This window comes from Anabrus simplex, chromosome 7 (genome assembly GCF_040414725.1).
Source record: "Anabrus simplex isolate iqAnaSimp1 chromosome 7, ASM4041472v1, whole genome shotgun sequence".
Lineage (NCBI taxonomy): Eukaryota > Metazoa > Arthropoda > Insecta > Orthoptera > Tettigoniidae > Anabrus > Anabrus simplex.
This window is the reverse complement of record NC_090271.1, coordinates 58,063,894-58,077,735: the sequence shown is the minus strand read 5'-3', so window position 1 is coordinate 58,077,735 and position 13,842 is coordinate 58,063,894. Positions and strand designations below refer to the sequence as shown.

Genomic DNA, 13,842 nt, shown 5'->3' with positions numbered 1-13,842 from the left:
GCTGGGGCTGTCTTAAGCCTAACAAACAAGGCACCACGCTATACGAACACAGGCTCACTCACAAATACATAATAGCTGCACCCAAGGAACCCACCTTCCTAGCTCCGAGAGGGCAGACTTCTGATATACTAGACATTGCCCTACTCAACCACATCCCTCTAGAATACATTATGAAGGTGATCAATGACCTAGCATCAAGACACCAACCAGTACTTGTAACACTGGATGCTGACCATGAGGGATACTAGCTAAATCCCAAGCGAAGGCTGAACTATAAAGCAGCCAAATGGGACAAGTTTGTAAGGAAACTTGATTCGCTGTTACAGGGAATAGAAAATATCACTCCTGAAAGTCCTGCCGAGATTGAGGAGACAATATCAACCCTCATCAAAGCAGTACAAACAGCGACAGAAACGAACGTACCCACCCACACATATAAGGACCACACATTCGAAATCCCAAGTAACATACAAAGACAGAACCGTCATAGGTGTAGCTGGGCCCGATACCACTACAACATAGACAGGGAAATGAAAAATCAGTTGAACACTGAAATTCAAAATGCCCTAAAAGAACACCGGTCCAACGAATGGAACAACAAGCTGTGAAAATTCAACATGAACACGAGACCCGTCTGGCAACTCGCAAGACACTTCACACGTGAACCACACGTTATTCCAACCATCAAGGGACCAAACGGACCAGTATTCGACACGCGGCAGAAGGCCGAAATCATAGCTGATGCATTAGAGGAAGCATTCACACTGAATGACGATCCTTCAGACCCCGAATTCACGCGGCAAACCGAAGCAAAGGTAGAGGAATTTCTGAACAATGCACCTAGGCCAGATGTTAAAAAGACCAATATCCTTAAATAAAATGGATCATTGATCACTTCAACCCCAAAAAAGGCGCCAGGCCAGATGACATCATCAATCTAGTTCTCAAAAAGCTAACCAAGAACGCCTTCACAATAATTACCAACATATTCAATGCCATGTTTAAGCTGCAATACTTCCCAGAACAATGGAAACTAGCAAAAATCCTTGTATTCGGGAAGCCAGTGAGAGATAAATCGGACCCCAACAACTATCGGCCTGTAAGTCTATTAACAGCCATAAGTAAAGTATTCGAGAAAATATTGCTAAAAAGGCTCACCCACACCAAAGAGAAAGGAATTCTAAGGAATGAACAATTCGGGTTCCATAACGGACATTCCTCCACTCAGCTCCTCACGCAGTTCCTAGAACCTGCCACAATCGGGTTTAACAAACGAAGGGATACAGGTACTAAACAGCAAATCCAGCATAAACCCAAAGGTAGCAGTCAACATGTATAAAGCCTTTATCAGGCCAATCATTATGCTGCCCCAGCATGGGGATACACGACCAAAACCAACATAAACAGCCTTCGAGCAGCGGCGAAACTCCCTTACGGAGCGGCAACAAGGGACCTTCGCACCATAACAAACACTCGCTCTATACGACACCACATCAGAAAGCAAACACTTTGAATGTACACCAAGGCATGGGGCAACAGGATCAATCCCTTAATCAGGAGTATTGGAAGGTACGACCCAGACCAATACAAAAAGTACCCCACGCCAAAACAAATACTATTCAGCCACAGGAATAGAAGATAAAGGGATTCCCCCAAATCCTTCTATGGCTTCCACCTCACTAAAAATATACATACGAACATCACTTACCAAAAAAAGAACTGTATATAAAATGTACATAATATGTTTTCCATATCCTTGTATTTCTATGTTTCAGTAAAGTGAGGGGTAAACAGGAGACCTGCCCCTCAAGAAGTGCACACGGACAACAATCGCATAAGATTGGCTGCAGCGACAAGAGAGTGTAACCCCGAGCCCACACTCAAACTTAGTGTACAGTACCGGTAATGATTATAATATCAAGCATGTATGTATGTTCTTGTATGTTTATGTTTATTTTTAAATTAGAAGTGACATGAGTGAATACCACCGCAATACTGGGACACACCCAAGGGATGAGAGAAGAAAAAGACGTTGTTGAAGAAGACGTTAGCCCCAGCTACACAGCAGGCTTGGCTTATCCCTTCTCCGCAAACGGAGGCTTGGCACCAGGGAACAGTGGCGGCTGGAAAATGGGACTCTTCCTGCAGTCCCATAGCCCAGATGCCATTGGACCCGCGCATGGAATCCCACAGTGTCAAGAAGGATGATCCCCTATAACAAACAATATGGCAGGAAAATGGACATGACTTGTGCATGATACATACTCCTCACTAACACAACCTGGAGAAGTCCAGCCCACATCCTTGCATGTGCTATCTACAAAATGTCAGATTTTCCATGTAGGCATCTTTCTATTTCCGCCTAGGGGGCCTATGTGGTTTTGTCCTGACCCTTATTAACCCGATTACACCGCTATTTAATACCCACCACCACCACATCTGGCCTGGTAACATGCCAAGCATGGGAACAGGCAGATTCTTCTGTAGTATCACAATCCCACTCCTCCCTGCTATCTTTCTCTTCTTAGAACTAATAGCATGTCGGAGGCCATGTAGATTGTTGTCGATGGTCATGCGGGCTGCGCCCCCCCCCCCCCCCCCCCCCGGCAGGAAAGCTGCAGGTCGAACACCTAAGAAATAGATAGCAGTCACTCATGCTGCAGCTACCCGAGTGCACTGCAGGTAACGCCTATAGGTATTAATTTTGCAGGCCCTATAATGAACTAATGCCAATACAGAATTTAAATTATTCCGTACCATTATTGATTAAAATAATATCTTAACAATACAACAAACTATTACTGATTATGAAAAATGCTGAATGCATAGTTCAACACCAAACTGCTATGATATAAAGGATTAAGTAGCTATCGTTTGGTACTTCGAAGTTATATTATTCTATAAAACCTATGTTGAAATGTTGTTATTTGTTAATATTTCCCAATCATATCACCCATGCATAATTTGTTTCAATTATATCAACCTGAGATAAACGGTTTGCGTGCTGCGTTCATGGGTACTTGGCCTAAACGTTTTGGACATTTACCCTCCTTATAGCCTTTGCTCCTTAACACTCAAATTGATTTCAATCTCATATAAACGTAGTAATTCTGTAGTACAATTTCCGAGTGAAAGTTTTTTCACGTATATCTACAAGATGCCTGACTGTACTGTTTGGGAATTATACCAAGAAACAGCAACTGCTTTTCACTCGATAAGATGACTAAACTATATTTATATACCTACCCTTTTTAACCCGCAGCGTAGTTCGTTGAGGCGATCGCATTCGAAAGCAAAGTAGGGGGATGGAAACCAGAACGTAAAACTACGCCGGCAGCAGACTGTGGAGTGTATTAATACCTTGAAGCTACTGAAAGGACGTTAAAGACACATACTATAAATTAAATACAAAACATTTTTAGTAACTACTAATAATAACCATACTGTCGTAATATGAAGGAGTTACTGTGCTGAATAATGATGAATAATAGGTTCGGTACCGGTAGTTAGTGTCTTAAGTGTGCCTATGTTCGACTGCATGTTCTTCGTATACGGTACCGCTACTGGTATCGTGCATAAATGCAACTATGAAAAGGTAATCTTTACAAAATAAATACTAAAATTTCTTATATAAAGGTCATCTCTGAATCGCGTAAATGTAACTATGAATGGGCAATCTTTATGATATCTTTACAAAAATAAATACTAAAATTACTTATAACATGCAAGAGCCTTTCCACATTTCTGAATCATTTCGTTGGTCATTACGAATTATCTTCAAAGGAAAGTGGTAATTAATTGGTAGCTGTACGATTCACTATCATCCATCACAATGAATGTGACCGAGCTCGGTAGCTGCAGTCGCTTATTGCGGCCAGTATCCAGTAATCGGGAGATAGTGGGTTCGAACCCCACTGTCGGCAGCCCTGAAGATGGTTTTCCGTGTTTTCCCATTTTCACACCAGGCAAGTGTTGGGGCTGTACCTTAATTAAGACAACGGCCGCTTCCTTCCCATTCCTAGGTCTTTCCTAGCCCATCGTCGCCATACGATTGTCAGGTTGTAATTGGTTATAGCAAGCGATAATAATGATTAATATGCCAGTTACTTTCCGAATAAGGTGGCCAGCCCTCCACTATACAGCAAGACAGCAAAGTTGATCACGTGCAGTGGGCCGTACTGTGGGGCAAACCCAGAAGGCAAAGTCGTGGTAGGTACTTCGACATTGGGAAGAACAGGGAAAATAAAATATCCCCTTTTCTTTTGGAAATAACCAAAGGGATGAACATATGTATGTTCAAAACTGACAACAAGATAAAGGTAAAAATGTTACAATTTTTTTGTGATACTCAAATGAAGCAGAAATTGTGTACAAGATACAAGACCAACAAGCCCATTCAATGGGAAGTTCAACTAATGTTTAAGCACAATAGTGATCCTGACAAGAATTTCCACAAGCCTTTATTATTATTATTATTATTATTATTATTATTATTATTATTATTATTATCATCATCATCATCATTGTTATTATTATCATGATTTTTTTTCACAATATGAAATAACATGCTGGCATCACACCAGAGAAATGCACGAATAGATCAAAGATCAGAATCTCAAAGGAAGGTACACAATTTTGAGGGAAGAACACTGACAATAATACCTAGAGTTCACATATGGAGTGAATAATATCTCAAAATTGTACAAAGATTATCGAGGAATGACGAATATGGATCCTTACAATTCAAAAAAATAGAGTTACAGTGCACATGGCCCAATTAAAAGAAGGGACCAAAGCAAAATGAACATTCATAATATTTTTTTAAAACAATGACTAGATCAGCACCAATGTTGACAAAAAATGGTAGAATGACAAAAGTTAAAAGAAATTGGGGATTTGTGAGCCACAATTTTTTTTATGAATCCCATAATACAATCTCAATTAGAATCTACTCCATCATAAACAAATTGGTGTTAAAAAAAGACACGAAAAATTAATGACAGATCAGTAACAAACATTATCAATTTCTAACTTTTGGTCCTTCACTTCTTTCTTTAAGGATCAATAAAGAAGGAAAAAAATAGAATGGAAGGGGAAGGAGAAAGGATGATAAATGTCCGCGCACTCAAAGTCCTAGACAGTTCCCAGAAAATAGACACAATATTCGAACGATCTACGAGACACCCATTATCAAATTCAAAATTATATGTCCATAGCTGAAGATATTTCCACAATACAAAATTTTATAGAACTTTCAGGACTTGGAATAAATCGAAAATAGTAAGTCCATGTTATTGGACATATCAATATAAATAAAGCAGGCATCAATTTTTGGTAGTGAGACTAAGTCTCTCATGGTGCATTGGCACTGCCGGTGGCTTCAAGTAGCCTACGCAGTGGCCTCCATGGTATGCACTAGCCACGCATCTTGGTAGGTGTGCTAGGTACCAACTGACGAGCCCAGCCTAGCATACGGGGGCGAAATGCTGGCAACCAGGAATGACTTAGCTGGAAAATTTATAATGTCCAATAACGGACCATTTATGTTGGTATTTTAAATTTACTCATTCGGGACAAATATTTCAGATTCCCTATGGGGATCAACATCTATATCATCTGATGGCCAAACAGGCATCATTTTTTGGTAGTGAGACTAAGTCTCTCATGGTGCATTGGCACTGCTGGTGGCTTCAAGTAGCCTACACAGTGGCCTCTACGATATGCACTAGCCACGCATCTTGGTAGGTGTGCTAGGTACCAACTGACAAGCCCAGCCTAGCACACGGGGGCGAAACGCTGGCAACCAGGAATAAGTTTGCTGGAAAATTAATAATGTCCAATAACGGACCATTTATATTGGTATTATAAATTTACTCATTCGGGACAAATATTTCAGATTCCCTATAGGAATCAACATCTATATCATCTGATGGCCAAGCAGGCATCAATTTTTGGTAGTGAGACTAAGTCTCTCATAGTGCATTGGCACTGCCGGTGACTTCAAGTAGCCTACGCAGTGGCCTCCACAGTATACACTAGCCACACGTCTTGGTAGGTGTGCTAGGTACCAACTGACGAGCCCAGCCTAGCACACGGGAGCGAAACGCTGGCAACCAGGAACGAGTTAGCTGGAAAATTAATAATGTACAATAACGGACCATTTATATTGGTATTACAAGTAAGGTAGATGAAGAAAAGTAGAGTCTCAAATCCCACGATGTAGCAGTGAGAGTACATGACACGACATATCTGTGTCGATGCAATGTAAAGCAAATAGCAAGTGAAAAAAAAGAAGAACAATGAATGTGGAGCTAAAAATGCCGGTTACATCCCATCAAATCTATTGCAACAATGGAGGCAGAAAGGGGGGCTGGCAACAGCAGCTGCGATTGAGAATTGGGTTGAGGGGGGCGTGAAGACACAAACATTTATAGACAACAAACATATCGGGGAGCTGGTGAATATAGTGTGGGGGAGTGAGGGGTAGACAACAATTATTGTTAAGAAAAGCTACAAAATGGTGGTTTCTGATGCTCTCTGAGAAAAGTTCAACAGAGATGTAAAGTTTGGCGGCTTACCAACTTACTGCGATACAGTAATGATATAATTTAAAAAATTTGATTCAATACTATACAATAAAACTTTCAGCAAGGTTTTGTGCCATCATATATTATTACCCTTCTGCACTTTGCTACTCTAGTCTCCACTACTTGCTGTGCTGTTGTATGAATTGGTTAGCTGCATCAAATTTTGTGCTTAATTCTGCTAAGTAATGTTTAGTATTTCAAGAAATTAATGGAAAGAATTAGGTAGTAGACAAGAGGGTTTGTATACATTGCTTTTTTATGATTCGTGGTTTTAGGTAGCCAAAATGGAATACAATTTTTATTTTTTCTCTTTGAAGTGAGGGGCAGTCCTCTCCCCTCATCCCCAATCGCCGCCACTGGCTGACAAGGATACAGTGCTGACGAGAGGTGGCAATGCTGGCACAGCGGTGAATATGTGCACGGTGCCAGCAGCAAGCAAAACAACACCCCACTGAATTGTTGAGGCTTCCTAAAGGGAGCCCTCAGAAGAAAATGGAAGTTGACTTACAATGCAGCTTGTGCCCAATGTGTGCCCACAATGATTTGGAAGTGGAAACTGTGAGATTCTTCCATGGGCCAGTGAGAAGATCAGGGCTGTGAGAGCACTGAGTCTGTCTTGAGTGAGGTAGTGGCAAGTGAATGCAAGTAGTTAAAAGACAGTTGCAAATCCATGACAAGACATTAAGCGAAGGGTGAGTTCGCCAATGCAGCACCAACTACTAGGTTGTAGTTGGTCTTGGCCAACAACTGATGCGTAGCTCAACAAGGCTTATTAGTTTTAAGTGAACTGTTCTGAAATGACACTGCACTGCAAGAAGCCATATTGGAAAGCAGAAGTTGATACTCCAGTGAGATGCGAGTCCAGTTATGTCTGTGAATAAAAACAGTGATGAGTATTTAACGTCAAAAATTTCATTTTTATGGTCCGTATTGAATCAAGATTCACAAAGCAATGAGGCAAGATATTAGATAATAAAGCACACTAGCCTATCGCTCTGAGTAGTGATTTTATTCTTAAGGACCCTGATAACACTCTACACTATGAAATGGTTGGTTGTACAACATGTGATTTTATCACTGTTACTTGTTTGGAAACAAGCGCCCTTTCCACAAAGCAGTTTTGCAGAAGTGTGAATTTGTATGGATGAACCGCCCGGGTTCATGAATTTTTGCAGCAATTTGCCAAAATTTTACCTTAATAGCAGATTTTGAAGGTTATTGATTCTCATTATTACAAGTTACATCTGGAATATTAAACTGTAGCAACTATGACTCTGTAGTGAATAGACATATTGTCTTTAGGTCTTTCAAATGAAACATATTTATATTGTAGCTTGGCTTATGTTATGACAGAAAGCTAGGAAATATAAAGCTGTGTTGGCCATGAAACTGGTTCTTGCTCAGGCTTGTGTAATTCATCATTGCATGGGTGAATCAAATCAAAATCAATTTATTGTAAATGAGGTGTCTACCTTGGCAGCAAATGATACACTAAAATACATTATTATCCAGCTCTAAATTTTAAGGAAAAAGAAGAAAATTTCCTAAAATACCGTACTATACAATTTACACTACTGTAACAATTTTTCTATTAAACATACAGGTCATCCTTAATAAATTTATATTATTTACAAAATTCTACTCATAATATCTTCTGTACTTATATTTATAATCAAATCATATATAGTATGTAGAATCACTTCAAATAACACTATACAACTGCTGTAAGATTTAAATTTAAAATTTTTTTTTTTAACCCATTTCGGTATCTAACATGGATAACGGCCTGCCGCATCTTAACCAGAGCCCCTTTTGTCACCACTTTTCAGAGTTCCTGAAGGGCCTTCACAGCTACCGTAGTGGTCCCAGGGATCTCGAATTCCCCACTGTACTTTACCTCTACACATAGTCCCTTACTTTGGCTGTTCAATCCCCAAAGACAAGGGGATAGAATTAATTTATTCACAGAAAATTCCTTATATACAATAACCTGCACAGGTCAAATGCCCACTAACTTTTCATTTCTTTTCTTTGTTGCAGTTTATTCTTTCCTTGACTATCCGTACAGATTTTTGAAAAGGATCAAACACTACCGGGCAAGTTGGCCATGCGGTTAGGGGCGCGCAGCTGTGAGCTCACATCCGGGAGATAGTGGGTTCGAACCCCACTGTCAGCAGCTCTCAAGATGGTTTTCCGTGGTTTCCCATTCTCACATCAGGCAAATGCTCGGGCTGTACCTTAATTAAGGCCACAGCCGCTTCCTTACCATTCCTAGGCTTTTCCTTTTCCATTGTCACCATAAGACCTATCTGTGTCGGTGCAATGTAAAGCAAATAGGAAAAAAAGAAAGATCAAACACTTCCCCTGGTAAATTGTTCCACTGCTTCACGTACTTCCCAATGAATTAAATTTCACCCCAATCGGTTCTGCTAAATCATCATCATCATCATCATCATCGATTTTCTGCTCCAGCTAGCTGGGTGCGGGTGTTTATGACCCTCTTCCATTCAGTCCTGTCCATCCACAGGTTATGTTCTACCTTTTGCTGCGAATTTACACCGCATTTGGCAAGATCTTTGAAACTTTGCTTTTCCCAACTATCATGAGGCCTCCCTCTGGGCCTGTCACCAACAACATTCCTTTCATAGTATGCTCTTGGGGTCCTAATTGGAGTCATCCTTCTCATATGTCCATACCATTGTAATCTGCTAAATTCTGAAGTTTACAACAGGCTCCTCTCCAATCCAAGTTGTTGGCGAATAGTTTCATTCCTTATTTTGTCTTCTGCTTCTGCTAAAATCGCATCTAATTTTATACTTGTGATCAGCACATCGATTTTCCCCCAATCTTTCTCTCCTGTATAAGCTCTAAACAATCCTATAAGTGTAGGTTTCTCCCTTCTTTTACTTAAAGCTTCCCACCCAATTTTCTCTAACATTTCTGAGCCACTACTTTTTCTCCTAAAATCTCCTGTTGCAAATCTTGCTGCTTTCCTCTGCACACCATCTAGTTTTATTAGATCCTGCTGCAAATGCCAAACACTGTTTGCATATTCTGATAATGGATGAACCATACTTAAGTAACTTTTCTGTTTTAATTCTCTCTTGCATCCTTTAAGTAGCCTCATTATGACATGTAATGATTTGTATGCTTCCTACAATGCCACCAACATGACCCTTCAAGTGCAAATAACTTTAAATCTCATGCCTAAGCATTTGCACTTGCCATCTTTTAGAACGTTTACCTCGCCCAAAGTAAACTTAAATTCAGTTTTAATCTCTTGTTTGTAAATGTTGTGACAGTTGATTTACCTCCATTAACCTTCGTATTGTTCTCTTCAACCCATTATTAGATACTGTCAAGGTCCCTTTCTTAGTCTGTACAATCCTCTATCATGTTTATTTCCCTGTAAACAATTATGTCACCTGCATACAATCTTATTTCTGAAGTATATTGCTCCCTAAATCATTTGCATATATTAAGAAAAGTAATAGCCTGATTATACTACCCTGTAGAATTCCCTTCCTAACTTTCTCTTCCTGTGATACATGATTTCCTACTTTGACATTCTGAACCCTTGAATTTAAAAATACCCTTATCCAACGTATAACCCCTGTCTCCAATCCTATTCTCTCCAATTTCTTGAATAATATTTCATGTTCCACTCTAATATAACAGAGTTTGAGTGAGGGATGTTCCACCATTCAACTTACCTTCCAGAACAGCTTTTTTTTTATTTTTTTTATTTTTTTTTTTCAAGAATGCTTAACTACAGCTGAAATTTTTGTGTCTTGATTTTTGGTGTGACAGTTACATTCAATAAGTTAGGTAGAAACTAAGATATTTATAATATCTATTTATACTGTCAGGAAGAAAACTGCAACACCCTAGAGACAACTACTACAGTTGCATGCCAGAGAATTGTAGTTAAACTGAAGGATACTTCAAGTATGTCAGCCAACAGATGGCATGGTACCATTCACTTCAGTGCATTGCATTCAACCCTGTACCAGACAGTATCACATACACTTGGGAGGTTCAATACATCAAAGACAGTTACAAGCCTCTGATGTTCAATTAAAAACCTCTGAGAGGGGTTGCGTGGTGGAACTTCATAGTGCGGAATGAACACATTGAACGGTTGCTGCATACATTGGTTGTGTTGCATCTGCAGTTTGGTGATGTTATCAGCGGTCAGTTGAACAGGCCCACACTTGTAGACTGGTTTCAGTATGGCTGCATTTTACAGATGTACATCAAGGTTGGCTCACTATTTGCTCATCAATGACAGACCGTAATACATCCACAGCAGAGATCTCGGTGAATGTGTCAACAGAGGTGTGCATATATACCATTGGGAACTGTCTACTTGCAATAAGACTACAGACACATACATGTACCTACGAACTGGCTACCTTTTCTGTCACAGTACTATCACACCTGTCTCCAGTGATCTTGGGCAAGAATCACCAGGAGAATGAAATGGCACTCAGTTGTTTTTAGTGATGACAGCAGGTTCTGCCTTCATGCATGTGATGGCTGTTTGTATATGTGATGTCCATCTACTTAGCATCATCTTCCAGAGATTTACCCACAATTTATGAACCCTAACTCCTGGCATCATGGTGTAGGGTGTAGAAAGATACAATTTTTGTTTACCTTTGGTGCTTTTAGCCGGCCCCATGGTGTAGGGGTAGCGTGCCTGCCTCTTACCTGGAGACCCCGGGTTTGATTCCTGGCCAGGTCAGGGATTTTTACCTGGACCTGAGGGCTGGTTCAAGTTCCACTCAGCCTATGTGATTTGAATTGAGGAACTATCTGACAGTGAGATAGAGGCCCCTGTCTAGGTAGCCAAGAATAACGGCTGAGAGGATTTGTCGTGCTGATCACACGACACCTCGTAATCTGCAGGCCTTGAGGCTGAGCAGTGGTCGCTTGGTAGGCCAAGGCCCTTCAGGGGCTGTAGTGCCATTGGGGCGGGGGGTGGGGGTTTTGTGCTTTTGGAAGGTCTGATAAGTATATCCTGGTACATCCAGGACATTGTACAAGCTGTACTTCTGTCATTCCCACATTATTAAAATGAAGTATTGTTTCAGCAGGATAATGCATGTCCTCATACTTATGCTACTACTCAATATACTCTTTGTAGTGCTTGATAACTTCCATAACTAGCATGATCTCCAAACCTTTCTTCTGTTGAGCATGCTTGCTTGTGACACGATGCAATGATATCTGACCCAGTCCAGTTCCAGCTAATCTTGCATATTGCAACATGACCAAAAGGCTTGGAACTCTTTCCTGCTGGATGTTATTTGTCACCTGTACAATTATCTATATGTAAGAATACAAGACAGCACTCTGTATTAGAGCCATGCATGACCGTGAAGACCATTGGTTAAATGACATAGTCTGACACTCATCTACATTGGCAAACCACTCCAACCGAGTATGAAAAATTTGCGCGAGTCTGTTTTATCATGTCTATCCCTTCAGGTAATTCCTTTGTTTGCCATAGAATTGTACCACAACCACTGCCACCCACACCAATGACAACAGAGTTGTATGGTATGGCGTACTTTTTTGCTTAAATTCCCAATATGAATGAGAAAATAAATATGTTTCAGTACACTAGTTGTTAACTCCACCTTAGCTGGTCCCTAGCATAGTTGAGAAAGGAAGTTAAATCCTGATGGAACCTCAAATGAAGTACCATCATTCATCTAAGGAAGTCACAATAAACACCAAACCATGACGAAACCAGAAGCTAGGCACAGACGCCTAGAAGAGGCAGCCCTTCCACTATGCTTTTCAAACCATGGGGCAATAAGTTGCAACCCCGAGAAACTATTATTACCAAAACTGTAACAAAGAAAAGAAACTACCTTGATAAATTATTGAAGATTTTTGGCAGGGAAATGGATATGAAAATTGGATGCTGGAACATAAAAATGCTGCAGCAAACAGGAAATTTGAAGCAGATCTGTGTAGAGGACATAAACCACCATCTTGATGAGGGAAGTTGAAGAATCCTGGGCAGACCTCCAGACACTAGCCATGAGATGGGACAAGGAGAGGATCTTTGTTGCAGCCCTTTTCTCCAAAAGGGGACATAGAACATAAGTCAAAAGTAAGTCACTCTAGCCATTACTGAATATAATTATTTTTTAAACTGAGAATACAGAACATTAATCTTACAGTAACGAGTTACAAATGGCAAATTCCTCTGGACACAATCTATTACATCACTTAAGAACCAGTACCACGTATGGACATAATTCTAATTTTACACTAGAAGTAAAGGAACATATTAAACTGTAAGACTGGTGTAAAATTCTTGGAATTGGTCTTTCATAATTTACCTGGTGTAAAAATAGGATAAAACAGAATACCACCTTCAGGACTGCCAACAGTGGGGGCTTCAAACCCATTCTCATGGCTATGTGACTCAGACCATGTAGCCAACTTGGTTAGAAGATTAATTTTTAACTTCAGCTATGATGTGCATATAACTCATGTGTGTGTGTGTGTGGTTTTTTTTACTGAAATTGCTTGATATTAATATTGTATGATGTACTGTATAGCACTTAAATTCTTGTATGCATGTCAGACTGAGAATGTTGGTGTAATGTCATTTGTTGGATTAAAAGTTAAAATAAGTTATATCTGTAGATAACAGTCGTAAAATGTGGTTAACTGTAAGAGATGCCCTAAATCTGACACTTGAAGGAAGCCATTATGAATAAATAAATAATTAAATGAAAACCTGAATTTTCACCCCATTTACCATCATACCACTGCCTGCTGTCCATCTCACAACTCTGTCGAGGTTATTTTGCAATCATGCATATCTTTAACTTACTTATTACTTTACACAGTATAACATCTTCGGCAAGGAGCCTTACGGTATCTGTGATTCCTGTTCTTTACTCATCTCATTTATATATTTAAAAAAAGGTCCAGTATTGCTTCCTTGTGGAACTCCCCTCTTAATTATCGAGTTCTATTTTCTAGGAATTTAGCCAACCATTCAATTACAGTTATATGTAGTCCAGTAGCCCTCATTTTCATCAGTAGTCTTCCATGATGTTCCCTGTCGAAAGCCTTGGATTAGTCAATAGTGATACAGTCCATTTAACCTCCTGAATCTAAAATATATACTATATCTTGCTGGAATACTGCAGTTGAGACTCAGTGGAATAACCTTTCTTAAATCCAAACTGTCTTCTATCTAACCAGTAAAGTTAGTTGTTTCTTA

The 13,842-nt window shown here is 39.9% G+C and overlaps 2 protein-coding genes across 4 annotated transcripts in view; one reads left to right on the top strand and one right to left on the bottom strand.

Moving 5' to 3' along the window:
- LOC136877236 (zinc finger protein 501) overlaps positions 1–3,540 on the bottom strand; it is a 69,401-nt gene extending 65,861 nt beyond the window's left edge. The window contains exons 1-2 of one of the 3 annotated variants that reach the window (XM_067151094.2): positions 3,467–3,540; positions 3,247–3,370 (exon numbers count right to left, since the gene is read on the bottom strand). The gene's annotated coding sequence lies outside the window, so the exon portion shown is untranslated. Of the gene's footprint in view, positions 1–2,983; positions 3,199–3,246; positions 3,371–3,466 lie in introns of those variants that run through there. The other 2 variants (XM_067151096.2, XM_067151093.2) reach the window with 2 other exon arrangements.
- The window catches only part of LOC136877234 (zinc finger protein 665), a 184,290-nt gene continuing 173,956 nt past the window's right edge, over positions 3,509–13,842 (top strand). The window contains exon 1 of the mRNA XM_068228707.1: positions 3,509–3,595. The gene's annotated coding sequence lies outside the window, so the exon portion shown is untranslated. The remainder of the gene's footprint in view (positions 3,596–13,842) is intronic.